The sequence below is a fragment of the Amblyomma americanum genome, chromosome 4 (genome assembly GCF_052857255.1).
Source record: "Amblyomma americanum isolate KBUSLIRL-KWMA chromosome 4, ASM5285725v1, whole genome shotgun sequence".
NCBI classification, from domain to species: Eukaryota; Metazoa; Arthropoda; class Arachnida; order Ixodida; family Ixodidae; genus Amblyomma; species Amblyomma americanum.
The window spans coordinates 9,826,670-9,838,715 of NC_135500.1; the positions used below are offsets into that span (position 1 = coordinate 9,826,670).

The 12,046-nt window shown below is 46.9% G+C and overlaps 1 protein-coding gene across 1 annotated transcript in view; it reads left to right on the forward strand.

The window, feature by feature from the left end:
* LOC144127786 (ADP-ribose pyrophosphatase, mitochondrial-like) overlaps window positions 1–12,046 on the forward strand; it is a 364,491-nt gene that overhangs the window by 108,571 nt on the left and 243,874 nt on the right. The window lies entirely within an intron of this gene.

The following is a 12,046-nucleotide window of genomic DNA, read 5'->3' on the forward strand; positions in this document are numbered from 1 at the left end:
TTCATAAATGTAAGAATTTTCAAAGGGTTAAACTGGGATGCAAGGAACATTTATGGCGAAAAGGAAAAGTGGCAGGGGAGCAAACACTCCTTGGCTTGGTATACCTGTGGACAGGAGCTAACGGCAAAGAGGAAAACAGGAAAATGTTAGAATGTATTGCAAGCGACATTTATGAGCTAGGAGGACAGGGCGAGATAATTATATTAGGCGACATGAACGCCCATTTAGAAGACCTGGATGGGTACACAGATTCGACCGGAAGCATGCTGCAGAACATGTGTGACAGGAATGATTTATTTTTATGCAACAGTACCGAGAAGTGTGAAGGGCTCATAAAATGGGAGGCAGGGAGTCTGCACTCGACGATTATGCACTAATGTAACAGAGGATGTATAATTGATTAGGGGTAATGCGCATAGATGCACGGTTCCAGAAGTCTAGGTAGTGACCACAAGCGTATCAAGTTGAGTTTCAGAAGAGAAACCAAAGTAGGAGTGAAGCGAGATGAACAATCAGAGGGGAATTTTTACTCAAAAAAGCAATTGGAAGCAGCAGCCAAACAAATTGAGAAAGTAATTTTGGAGGATAGTGAAACTGAAGGGACTTATACCAAATTAACTCGAATACTGGAGCAAGAGCTAGCTATGGTGCGAGGAAAGCTAAAAGGCAAAAGACACAAACCCAAGAGTTGGTGAGATGAGGAGGTCAAAAGGGTGATAGAGAAACGTCAGGAAGCGTCTAGGGAACACAGATATGCCAAGAAGAGCGGGAAACCAGAAGTTGAAGTAGAGAGGAAATGGAATACCTTCATAAAGTGCAGAAGGGAAGCATCCTATTTGATTAATGAGAAAATTAGAAGAAAGGGTGCCCAATGGATGTCAAAAGTAAATAAAAAGGATAGAAACCAGCTCAAAAATTCTGGAAGCATCTAAATGCACTGAGTAATAAAACTAGGCTGGAACAAAGGTTTATTGTTACAGATCAGGGTATTCGACTAGACGGGGATGAAGTGATCAAACACATAGGAACAAGTATGACAGAAAAATTTAAAGAAAGAAATGTTGCACATAATTTATCGAAGGAGGATAGACCGGTTACTGCAATAGCTTCACTTGAGCAAAGAGAGTGGGAAAGGGCAGAGAAGAAGGTTCCTACTTGCACGTCAACGGGACCAGATAGTATTCCGGTTATGTTAATAAAGAAACTAATACCAAAATCGAAGCAAACATTAATAAAGGTGGTGAATAAAATGATAGTGGATGGGAAGTCCCCGATGAATGACGATTAAGTAGAATGAACATGATATATAAGGGAAAGGGGGACAAAGCTGACATAAGTAACTACCGTCCCATAACAATGACATCTGTGGTGTACAGGGTGGTGAAAAGGACATATTGCAGGCTTGTGTGGAGAACGAGGGGGTGCTAGGGGAGCTACAAAATGGGTTACGGAAACGAAGGAAGTTGGAGGACAATCTGTTTTCATTGACGCAGTGTATAGAGATTGCTGAAAAGGAACACAGGCCCCTATGGATAGCAATTCCAGACATTAAGAGAGCCTACGACAACGTTATTCAAGAGTATCTGTGGGACATACTGGGCACATTGGTTGTGAAAGATGGTGTAATTATTCTTTTAAAAGATATATATAAAGGTACCAGAGTGCTTATAAAATGGTAAAAAATGTATCAGAGCCCGTAGAGATACAGCGGGGGCTTAGGAAAGGAAGTCCTCTGTCTCCTTTGTTGTTCATGTTGTACCTGCGATGGTTGGAGACCAAGCTAGAGAGGAGCGGACTAGACTTCAACCATTCTTTTTTCAAGCAAGGAAAATTGATTAAACAGTCATTATCGGGACTAATATACGCCGATGATAAAGTGCTAATGGCTGTCAGCAAGGAAGATTTACAGAAGTTGATAGACATGTGGTACAGAGGGAAATAGATTAGGTTTCGAGTTGAGTAAGGAAAAATCTGCGGTCATGATATTTAATGATGAGGTCGGCGAGCATAGAATACATGAGTTCACGCTAGAAATAGTGGATGAGTACAAGTATCTTGGGGTGTGGATAAATAACGGCGCTGAGTATCTGACAGAGCATGAAAAATATGTAATGAATAAAGCTAGTAGGAATGCAGCTGTCATGAAAAATAGGGCGCTGTGGAATTACAATAGGTATGAAGTGGTAAGAGCGCTGGTACTGTAGAAGCTTGGACAAGTTGGTGTGACATGGTTTTTTCAACAGCGCAGGGGACAAAGGACGTGACAAGTGCACAGACACGGCGCCGTGTGTGTGCACTTGTCACGTCCTTTGTCCCCTGCGCTGCTGAAAAAACAAAGTGGTAAGAGGTATCTGGAAATGGGTGATGGTTCCTAGCCTGACTTTCGGTAATGCGATCCTGTGCATGATACCAGATGTTCAAACAACGTTATAAATTAAACTACGTGGCATAGGGAGGCTAGCTTTGGCAGCACATGGCAATACACCAAATCAGGGGGCACAGGGCGATATGGTATGGGCGTCGTTCCAGAGCAGAGAAGCTAGCAGTAAGATAGCATTTGAGGAGCAATTGAGAAAAATGGGGGAAAAGCAGTGGGCTAGGAAAGTTTTCAGATACCTGTATAAAAGGAATGTTGATACGAAATGGAGAAAGCGAACTACAAAATTGACAAGCAAATATCTGGGCAGCAGTAGGGGGGGGGGGGGTGCAAAACAGCCATTGTCGGTTAAAAAAAGGTTAAAAAAACAGAGGGCCCGTCGAAAACAGGGATGCTGAGGAAATAAGCACTGGGAACATACGAGATTTTTAAGCAGGAAATTGCCAAAAAAATATATATGATTGTAGGGGAAGCTCTTTGTTTTTGTGGCCAGGACGGGAGTTTTGTGCACTAAGACATAAAGAGTCAGGTACCCCGAGATAGACACGTTATGCTTTGAGTGCGGAGAAGAGGAGGAAACGGCTGAACACTTAAACTTTTCTGTAAAGGGCATCACCCTACAGAGGAAAGCAGCAGGGTTGATTTATCCAAGGCATTGGGGTTTAAGGACAGTGAAGGGAAAGTTGATTTTAAGCGGATAGAAATAACCAAGCAAAGGTTATCTGATTCGTGGCTAAAATCAAGAGAAGAGTAAAATTTAGTAAGTCATGGCTAGGTGGCTTGAGGCACCGCCCGATTTAAAGGGTTAATCCGTATCCATCCATCCATCCATCCATCCATCCATCCATCCATCCATCCATCCATCCATCCATCCATCCATCCATCCATCCATCCATCCATCCATCCATCCATCCATCCATCCATCCATCCATCCATCCATCCATCCATCCATCCATCCATCCATCCATCCATCCATCCATCCATCCATCCATCCATCCATCCATCCATCCATCCATCCATCCATCCATCCATCCATCCATCCATCCATCCATCCATCCATCCATCCATCCATCCATCCATCCATCCATCCATCCATCCATCCATCCATCCATCCATCCATCCATCCATCCATCCATCCATCCATCCATCCATCCATCCATCCATCCATCCATCCATCCATCCATCCATCCATCCATCCATCCATCCATCCATCCATCCATCCATCCATCCATCCATCCATCCATCCATCCATCCATCCATCCATCCATCCATCCATCCATCCATCCATCCATCCATCCATCCATCCATCCATCCATCCATCCATCCATCCATCCATCCATACCAGGTATGTTTCCGCAAAAGAAACAGCCGCGGATGTTTGAATTTGGTTTTCTCCACGTTGGCTGAGAACACCGACGTAAACGCTTCAAGCTCCCGTAGCTAACGCTCCTAAGTCAACACTGTGGCAATGTTGGCGGAGAATTTGTTTGGTTCTTCCTTGTATTACTTTAAAAACTTCGTGAAAATGTATGGTATTGTATATAATTTCGATACTTTCACATAAATACAATTTTTAATTCTGCAATTGTATCCATACATCCCCCACCGCTTCTAAGACAATAATTTTCCAATCGATTTTTACGACTTTTACCGCAGACTCATTCTTATGACCTTTTTATCCCTAACTCCTAGTGCCTCAGGGAGATTGTCTGAGCTTTCATGGATACCCTGATGCATGCTGCCAGATTCCTTGTTAGATTTCTAGTGGGGCTTACAATAGCCCGTGGGAGTTGCGAATATTGCCGCGAATCTGTGTACAGTTTGTTTGTTCATTCTTCAAAGCTGCCGGCACGCGGCTTTATCTCTGTGTTTGCCAGACGCGGCCAGATTTATCTATGCTGATACTGTAGAAGCTTGGGCAAGTTGGTGTGACATGGTTTTTTCAGCAGCGCAGGGGACAAAGGACGTGACAAGTGCACAGACACGGCGCTGATTGATCTAGATTGATCGAATCCAGGCGCAGCTGATTCTAAGTTGTTCCGAATGATGCGGTAACTTTGCACACCGTGTCTCGAAAGTTCGCTGTAAACTTTAAACTGAGCACGGCCGAGAGCGGCAGGCATTTTTTTCGACGACCGGCGAGTACGCTTGTTGCTACGCCACCGCCGATTCATTGAGTGCTTAGTGGGCGCAAGTTAGTCTAATAAAGAGCTTCGTTCGGAAGCCCTTTTCGCTCTTTTTCTGCACGCTGTACTGCTGTCACCATTATGTGACATCTGGTGGAGGTGCGGGGAAGCCGTACATCTACCGACACCCACTTCAAGTCGTGACGCCAGCCCTCTGTGCTTTGGACCGGAGGACGAGCCACCTGTTCGCCGAGCCAGCCGACGTCTCCAATGGGTGCAATCTGAATTAGAGACCCTGCCGAAGGGCACCCGACACAGAAATGACGCTGTTGCGAACTTCCTCGCAGCCTCAGTCAGCGAGCCTTACGAATGTGCTGCGAGATAAGCTGCTCAAAAGGCACTTGACACGGCGATTTCAGCGGGCACACAACCGCAGGTCATAAATTATGCTGCCGCGGTGTGCAACCAAATATGTCCTCTCACTCAGTGCCAGGAGCCGTGTACACTACCCCAAAGATCCTAATCGCCCGCCAGCCCAACTCAGTTGCAAGCTCTTCCAGGTAGAGCCGATCTCTGGAGGACCCGCGACCAGCGCCGCCCACTGCGCTTCCGTTGCGGCGTACCCGGCCACATTCATCGGCACTGCCCCTAAAAAAAATGGGCTCGCGTGGCTTCTCAACTGATGCCCCAAGACTCTATCCTGTCCAAAGACAGCGGGATATCGACGAGTACCTGCGTGTAGAGGGGTGCGTGTCATGTAACCATCTCTCCCGCTCACCATCGCCGTCCTCTCCATGTTTTGCGTCGCTGGGCAGCAGCTAACCAGCGGTAGTTCGCGGAAGGTCCCCCAGCCTCCACAGGGCGAACTAAGGAAAGCAACCTTTGGATGTTAGGTTGATCGCCAGCGAAACGACGAAGTTCTTTCACAGACCGCGCTGCATGAAGACGCTGCATTCAGTACACCGATGCCGCACACAAACACGAGGTCGACCATGAGGCGACCGCAGTTCAAACTGATGCCTCCACCCAGAACAGCCCCGACGACACGCTTTACCCACGATTCACATCCCCGACGAAGCCGTGACCGGACGCTTAGGGTGATCTGCAACGCAAGAGCAAGGACGTCTGAAATAGAGCTGGATTTCGGCACCCTGAAAGTTGCCTCTCTTTTTGACACAGGAGCCGATTAATCAGCATACTGAAGAAGATGGCGCGGAAAAACGAGGACAAGCGTCGACAACGACGAGCGCTACTCTCAACTGAGTTGATCCGTGTGTCTGAATAGGATGGTCGTTTTGTCGAAAAGCGGTAAGCGGTTGCGGCAGTGTTTAGAGAGATTCCCTTGATAATCTCCCTAAACATTGCAGCACATGTAGCACAAACAAGAAAACGAATATCCAGTGCAAATCGCTTTTCGACAAAACGACCACTCTATTCAGGCACACGGATCAATTCACGCGTGAGCTCATGGAAGACTTCCATATGCGCATCATTGGAGATGAGTGCGTTATTCAGACTTCCGTCCACTTCTCTGATAGGGATCATCTGTTCTTAGAGAAATCATTGGGATTCACGGGGTGACCATGTGATATTCATGACGTTATTTTTTGTTATGGTTGTTTTTCCTATTTATTCGAGCATATGTCTGGAAAAATCTTCACTTGTGAGCAGCGCTGGTTTTCGGATGTCTACGCTTGTCCTCGTTTTTCCGCGCCAACTTCTTCAGTATGTATATTCAATGCATTTCAACTCGAGGTTGAAGGCACCGAGGCGTAAAAGCTGTTCTACGACAGCTTGAAAGGTGCCTGGGGGCCCATACAACCAACTATCCCAACTTTCTGGACACCGCTGTGGCTGAGTGGTTATGGCACTCGGCTGCTGGCCCGAAAGACGCGGGTTCGATCCCGGCCGCGGCGGTCGAATTTCGATGGAGGCGAAATTCTAGAGGCCCGTGTACTATGCGATGTCAGTTCACGTTAAAGAACCCCAGGTGGTCGAAATTTCCGGAGCCCTCCACAACGGCGTCCCTCATAGCCTGAGTAGCTTTGGAACGTTCAACACCATAAACCCATAAACCCATATCCCAACTTTCTGCTCTCCGATTAATAAGTTATGATGGAACATTCGCTGTGCAGTTGGGAAAAATCATGACCGACTGGGACGGCCTACAAATTCGCACCGGAATAGGATACCTCATTACGCCACCAGGAAGATGCACAAGGCGTGTGAGTGTCATGAGCCATACCTTTCTTGCAATCTTCATAATGTTACAAAATGAGCACCAGGCGATCAACGACCTTTGATCCCAGCTCATCAAGCTTTCGATGGACGAAGCCATCCCTTCGATGACAACTATAGAGCAGCATGTTGCCCTGAACGTCGTGGATGATCAAGTGAGCGTCCCACCCTGATCATGCGGCATGGTAACCGTACGTGCCACCGATGCCAAGAACATAGAATTTCTCATCGAGAGGAACGTGGAGTTGCTTCCAGAGCGACGAATCGACATCGAAAGAGGCATTGCGCAAATCCGCAACAGCGCAGAATACCGACACGTTATCAAAGGCGCGACGACTGTTTTCTTCCAGGAACTAGGCACTTTCGCGGCTCCTTCGCCCTCTTCAAGGATAGAAACTTGGGCGAGTCGGTAATGGTGATCTATAGCATGTGAGGGTAGCGCAAAACGGGACAAGGGACGAAGAAAGACGCACACAACACAGGCGCTAACTGCCGACTGACAGAAACCTAGGCGACCAAGACGAACGTGACCCGTGAGGGGAAACAGGCGCATGCGCCTGGAAAAGACAATGAAAATCAGGTGAACGAGGAAGTACGGACATGCACGATTTAGCGAACCTTTAAGTAGGCCAGCTCTTTTTTGGACAAGGAGATAGACGGTTTCCTTACACATTTATCATCCAGGGCAGCGCTACGAGCTGCTTCAGTAATCTATCGTGTTAACTGATCCCGGTGTCTGCCAACGATCGAGCACTTGTGCAGAAATGGCACACAACCACACTACTTACAGTGCAAAACCAGATTACTGCCAGTAAATGTTCTCAAGGTATTTTTGTCTTCGTGAAGTCTCTCATTCAATCAACGACCAGTCTGACCAACATACCGCTTTCCACAAGAGAACGGGATGTCATAAACAATGCCTTCGGTGCATTTCACGAACTTTTTGCTGTGGTTAATGGGGAACTGCAGCTTCTGGGGCCCTTTATCTGCGGGCAAGTTTTTTGGCATAGCGCACTTAGTTTTTAAGGGGCAGAGAAACCACACGAACATGAGATTTTGCCCCAATTTTCTTGAGATTTTGGAACAGGCAATGAATGTAAGGCATAACGGCAATTTTTTCTTCCTTTCTGAAGGCTCGGACGGTAGTTGACCTTCCTGGCACTTCTTCAGTATGCATTCGGCGGCACAAAAGACAAGTATCAGCTGGGTAGCCTGCTTCATGAAACCTTGCGAGTTTTTCGTTAAAGCTCTCGCTGATGAGGGGGGGGGGGCATGACTTTTCCAGAGCATTCTTCAAGCATAAATTTATATTGCCCCTATTAACAAGTTTAGAACGGGCAGATGTGTAGGGGTGTAGAGGTTTGTTAGAGTGAGGTGAATAACTCCAACACACTAGGTTTTCCAGGCATTTAAAACGAATATATTGAAAGCAAATTTCGTTTCAGTCGGCACCTCGCTATTCAATAGCAGCGGTGAAAAACACTTGTAAATTAGTTAAAATACCGCGTGCTACCTGCTCTAAGCACGATGCCGTACACTCAACCAGAAAAAGAAATCGCCAACGAAACGAAAGATCCTGACCACATGTGGGCTGGTAAGCCTCTTTTGGAGGCTCCTGTCAAGATGCACCAGATAGAGGTACCTAAGTACAGGGGGCCAGACAAGACCCAATGCATATTTCTTATTTCTGTATGTGAGCAGTGCCTTGCCAGTATATGAAAGTAGAGCGGAGATAAGAGTGTAGCAAGTCTAAGAAACCGCTGACGGGCAGACCTGATTCTTTCTGAAATGACACAGCGCAGAAATCATGGATGGAATCTTCGAGTATGGTTAGCAGGATATCATGAGGCACAAAGAGTAATAAAAATGTTTCACATCGATTGAGAAACCAAGAAGGTTCTTGTCAGAAAGCGATTTAACAGCACTTAACACTTCCTCTGAACTACGTGCTAGAAATGGGTCGTTTATAGTCATATTTTGTCTTTTCGAAACACAGCGATTGACTTTTGCCGAGTATCCTGTTCAGAAATGATTGCCGATGGATGGATGGATGGATGGATGGATGGATGGATGGATGGATGGATGGATGGATGGATGGACGGACGGACGGACGGACGGACGGACGGACGGACGGACGGACGGATGTATGGACGGACGGACGGACGGACGGACGAACGGACGGATGGATGGATGGATGGATGGATGGATGGATGGATTAATGGATGGATTAATGGACGGACGTATGGACGGACAGACGGATGGACGGACGGACCGAAGGACGGACGGAGGGACCGACGGATGGATAGATGGATGGATGGACAGACAGACAGATGGGTGGGTGGGTGGATGGATGGCTGGATGGACGGATGGACGGACGGACGGACGGACGGACGGATGGATGGATGGATGGATGGATGGATGGATGGATGGATGGATGGATGGATGGATAAGGCTGAACCCTTTAAATTGGGCGGTGGCTCAAGCCACCTAGCCATCACTTCTGAAATTTTACTTTGGTCTTGATTTTAGCCACCAATCAGATAACCTTCGTTTGGTTACTCCTACCCGCTTAAAATCTACTTCCCCTTCACTATCTTTAAACCACTATGCCTTGAATAAACTGGCCCCGCTGCTTTCCTCTGTAGGGTTAAGTCCTTTACAGAAAAGTTTCAAGTGTTCAGCCATTTCCTCCTTTTCTCCGCACGCAACGCACAACGTGTCTATCTCGTGGTACCTGACTCTATATGTCTTAGCTCGCAAAGCTCCCGTCCTGGCCTCAAACAACAAAGAGCTTCCCCTACAATTATCATAGATATTTTCTTTGGCAAGTTCCTGCTTAACGATCCTGTATGTTCCCAGTGCCGATTTAGTCAGCATCTCTGTCTTCTACAGAGCTCTCTCTTTTTATTTAACCTTTTTCTTAACAGAGGATTGCTGATTTGCCCCCTACTGCTGTCCAGATATTTGCTTGTGCATTTTCTATTTCATTTTCTCCATTTAGTGTCGACATTCCTTATGTACAGATATCTTAAGACATTCCTAGCCCAATGCTTTTTCCCAATTTTTCTCAATCGCTCCTCAAATGCTATCTCACTGCTAGCTTCTGTGCTCTCGAACGACGCCCACCCCATATCACCCTGTACCCCCTGATTTGGTGTAGTGCCATGTGCTCCCGAACCTATCCCTACGCAGCGTTGTTTGATTTCTAACCTTGCTTGAACATCTGGTCTCATGCACAGGACCGCATTACCGAAAGTCAGGCTAGGAACAATCACAACTTTCCAGAGCACTATTACCACTTCATATCTATTGTAATTCCACAGTGCCCTATGTTTCATGAGAGCTGCATTCCTACTAGATTTATTCATTATATATTTTTCTTGCTCTGTCAGATATTCCTGCGTACCTCTTAAGGCGCACCCGTTCCAGCCTTATGCGTTTTTTTGCGCAAAAAAACACTTCTAGGAAGAGGCGCTTACTGTTTTTAATGCTACTGGCTAGTCTTTCGTGATTGAGCTTGAGACAAAGTTTTTTAGCTTGAGCCTTTGGTTTCGGAAGTGGACCATTTTTTCCACATTTAAACACTTCTGTTACAGCAAGATTGACTTTTTCCTTGAATACACCGTGCTTAAAGACAGTAAAACCGCGCTCTTTATAAGAGGGGACGACACAAAGCGACTGTTCAGCTAGGTGGGCCACGACCCATCAACACTGACTTTTGAAGGGCGAGGCTTACAGGTCGTTAGGACGTCGACGCCATCGGAGGTGCACCGGCTCGAGTTATCTTTGTCGGCTAGGCGAGATTAACGTCGCACCATAGACAGTAGCTCATGCGGAGTCTTAGCAGTCTCCCTTGCAAACTTGGGTTCAAGGGACAACACCCGGTTGATGCCCTCAGGATGGGTGACTCCTTCGGGGACGCATACGCTGTTGCATTTTCTCGACCCATTAGGTGAGCAGAGGGATCGAAGTTTCCTGCGTTGAAGTTGCCAGAGGGCTTCAGTAGTCTGGTCCGCCAAACGCCGATACGCTCGCAGCTGACGTTAGGTTCCAGTGCCTGTTGGAGTTGCACTGCGAAGTGCTCCCTCAGAAGACGTGCATAACGATGACATTCATATTTTACAATCTTGAATATTATGCGGGAATGCCCAGTGGAGGGGTTGAGACCATTGAAGAGAAGTCTGGCGTCGTCAGGTAGAATACCGGAGCGGAGGCAAAAAGCAGCAGAACGTGTTTTGCACCCAGTGGCAGCAATAAGGGACACGGTCGCACATCGGCCCCGTGAAACATGTAGAAAGACGCCGGAAAAAGTAGAAATGTAATTGACAAGGGTAGAAACTTGGGCGAGTCGGAAATGGTAATCCGTAGTATGAGAGGGCAGCGCAAAACGGGACAAGGGACAAAGAAAGACGCACACAACAGAGGCGCTAACTTCCGACTGTCAGAAGCCTAGGCGACCAAGACGAATGTGATCCGTGAGGGGAAACAGGCACATGCACCCGGAAAAGATAATGAAAATCAGGTGAACGACCAACTACGGACATGGACGATTCAGCAAATCTTTAAGATGGCCAGCTCTGTTTTGAACATTGAGATAGACGGCTTGATTACACATTTTTCTTCCAAGGCAGCTATACAAGCTGCTTCAATAATTTCTCGTGTTAACTGATCCCGGTGCCTGGAAACGATCGAACACTTGCCCAGAAATGAAACACAACCACACACCTTACAGCACAAAACCAGATTACTGCCAGTAAATGTTCTCAAGTTATTTTCGTGTTCTCGAACTCTCATTCAAGCAACGACCAGACTGACCAACATACCGCTTACCACAAGAGAGTGGTGTGTCATAAAGAATGTCTTCGGTAAATTTGACGATTTTTTTCCGGTGGTTAATCGTGCACTGCAGCATTTGGGGGCGTTTATTGGCGGACAAAGTTTTTTTTTAATAGCGCACATAGTTTTTCAGGGGCAGAAAAAACCACACGAACATTACCTCTGGCACCAATTTTCTTGAGATTGGGGAACAGACAATGAATGTAAGGAATAACGGCAATTTTGTCTTTCTTAATGAAGGCACGGATGGTAGTTGACCTTCCCGGAGCTTTCTAGGAGGATCAGGTTCTGGTGCTGCACTACTGCTTTCCGGGCATCCTGCGCTGGAGCCTTTCCTGTATTCAAAACACCAGTTTGGCGACAGCGCACCTCGTCCCGCGCAGCTTCTGCATCACCATTGACCGTATCACCAAGCATCACGGCTTTCCTTGAGCCATCTGAACACCGGAACCACCCCTATACATTCTGC